Source organism: Tupaia chinensis, unplaced genomic scaffold (genome assembly GCF_000334495.1).
Source record: "Tupaia chinensis unplaced genomic scaffold, TupChi_1.0 Scaffold000239_1, whole genome shotgun sequence".
NCBI lineage: Eukaryota > Metazoa > Chordata > Mammalia > Scandentia > Tupaiidae > Tupaia > Tupaia belangeri.
In genome coordinates this window covers 1,017,346-1,020,384 of record NW_006159717.1, presented here as the reverse complement: position 1 = coordinate 1,020,384, position 3,039 = coordinate 1,017,346, and positions in this window count along the sequence as shown.

Genomic DNA, 3,039 nt, shown 5'->3' with positions numbered 1-3,039 from the left:
TTGGGAACGCAGGCAGCCGCGCTGCCAGGTCCGAGACTTGACCCGTAGTCAGCCACGTGGGAGTCCAGCACCCTTACCACCAAGCCACCTGCCAGCCCCTCCTTTTTTAAAAAATTATTTTATTTAACTTTATTATCTTGCTATTAATACAAAAGAAAACTTTTTCCAGATTTCCTTCAACCTTTTTCTTTCTTGCTTGCTTTTCTTTCTTTTTTCTTTTCTTTCTGGAGAGGTTTTTTGCCATAGGGTGCATGCGCTCGCCAGAGACAGAAAGCAGTAAATCACTCCCCAGGAAGGAATGGCCACGCCACAATCCCTTCTCCTCCATTCTCCTCTAGGGATCTTGGGCACCCTCGACACACACCCAGCATGAGTTTAAGCCACCGGGTCTGGGACTCGAACCTTGGTCGACTACATGGGAATCCAGTGATGTAGCCATCACGCCATCTGTCCCTTCCTTCAAGCTTTTTCAGTTTTTTGGGGGAGGGAGGGGAGAGGTTTTTTGCTATAGGGCAGGGCATGTGCGCTCGCCAGAGAGACAGAGACAGACAGAGAGATAGAAAGCGAGAAATCACCCCCCAGGGGGTAGGGCCATGCCTCAATCCCTTCTCTTCCATTCTTCTCTCGGGATCTTGGGCACACACACACATATGTGCCCAGAGCTATTTTAAGCCACTGGGTCCAGGACTTGAACCGCGGTTGACTACATGGGAGTCCAGTGACATAGCCATTACACCAACTGCTGTTCCCAGCCTTTTCAGTTTTTTAAAACGTGAGGCTTTCTGTTTTTTTAAATCGATTTCTGGTTATGAGACTTTGTGCTGGAGCCATTTTCTCTCTCAATGTATATACATGCATTTTTAAAATATATTTTTTAAAAAAGGTTTAATTTTATTTACTATTATTACTTCTTAAAATTTGCTATAGGGCACCTACTCTCACCAGAGAGTGAGACAGAGAGAGAGAGAAAGAGAGAGAGAACAAGCTGCCAGGTCTGGGACTCAAATCTGTGGTCGGCTCTGTGGGAGTTCAGTGCCTTAACCACCATGCTACCTGCTGACCCTTCTCAATATGTGTGTTCATGTGTGTGTGTGTGTGTTTCATCTTTTAAGTTTTTTTTGTTTTAGGGTGTGTGTGCTCACCAGAAAGAGAGACAAAAAGTGATAAATCACCTGCCCCCCCCCCAGGTGTGATGGCCACAATACAGTCCCTTCTCCTCCATTCTCCTCTTGGGATTTTGGGCATGCGTGCACATATACCCGGTGTGAGTTTCTAGTTGCCAGGTTTGGGACTCAAAATGTAGTTGGGCATGTGGGAGTCCAGCGATTTAACCATTACACCCTCTGCTGGTTACCCTCAATATATTTTTAACTTACTTGGAATTCAACTTGGTGTTAAGTAGTGATTTTTTTTTTCACCTTAAATGGTTATTTGCTGTAGTCTTTGTATTTTTTTCTGAAGAAAGAATTGATTATTGGCTTTAGCAGCATGAGGGGACCATCATAGTCTTGTTAAGTTCAGAGGAAATAGTAGGAATAAAAGTCTTGTTGAAGTGATTTCAGGAGACAGAAGTCACTGTGTGTAGACAGGGCAACTCTTCTGAGGAATTTTGCTGTTAAGGGAAAACAGTCTGGGTGCCTGGTATGCTCAGGGATTCACTTGGATACAAACCCAGAAGAACTACCTATGCACGGCAGCCTCAGTTGTTGCAAATGACAGGATTTCCTTCTTTCTAAAGGCTGAGTAGTGTTCCATTGTGTGTGTTTTTCTCAAATATATATACGCACATACATGTGTATATATGTATGTGTGTGCATATATATTTATCAAACATTTTGATATTTTTCATAAATATATATAAAAGACACATTTTCTTTATCCTTTTATCTGTTGATAGATACTTGTGTTAATTCCTTGTCTTGGCTTTTGTGAATAATGCTGTAGTAAATATGAGAGTGCAGATTTATATACAGAACAGAGTAAATATCCTTTATCTGTACGCTTGGAGCCAGAAGTATTTCAAATTTTAGATTCTTTTGATTTTCAGAATATTTGCATATATATAGTGAAACATCTTGCAAATTGGGACCCAAGTCAAAACAGGACATTGTTGGGAACCAGCAGTTAGCGTAATGGCTATGTCGCTGGACTCCCACGTAGTCGACCGCGGTTCGCGTCCCGGACCCGGTGGCTTAAAACTCACGCCGGGCGCGTGTGCGTGCGTGCCCAAGATCCCGAGAGGAGAATGGAGGAGAAGGGATTGCGGCGTGACCATCCCCCCTGGGGGGTGATTTCTCGCTTTCTGTCTCTATGTCTCTCTCTGTCTGTCTGGCGAGCGCACGCGCCCTACAGTGAAAATCTCTCAAAAAAAAAAAAAAAAAAACCAGGACATTGTTTATGTTTCATATACCTTCTATTTAAAAAAAAATTATTTAATTTTATTTTTTATTGCTATTATTTTTTAAATTATGCTGTAGGACATGTATGTTTACCAGGCAGAGAAAGACAGAGAGAGAGAAGAGAAAGCAAGCTTCCAGGTCTGGGACTCAGACTGGGTTCAGCCATGTGGGAGTCCAGTGCCTTAACCACTACACCACCTACTGACCCCTTCATGTATCTTCTATATGTAGACTTAAGGTAATTTTGTACTTATTTATTTATTTTTAAAACAAGATCTCACTATGTCAAGAGCATCTTGCCTTAGCCTCTTGACTATTTGGGTCTGGTCTAGCTTTTAGGGTAGGCTGGAAATCAAACCTGGGCATCTCATGCAGCTTTCAGCCTGCCTAGTAGCATTGTCAGCCAGTGTAAATTACTCTGGATAGGCCTGTATGGTGTTTTTTGTTTTGCAGCATTTTTACTGTGAACCATTATCACATGAACTTTACTACTTATTGTGACATAATAGTTTTTTTTTTTAAGAATTATTGGGACCAGCAGTTAGCGTAATGGCTATGTCGCTGGACTCCCATGTAGTCGACCGCGGTTCGAGTCCCAGACCCGGGGGCTTAAACTCACGCCGGGCGCGTGTGCGTGCGT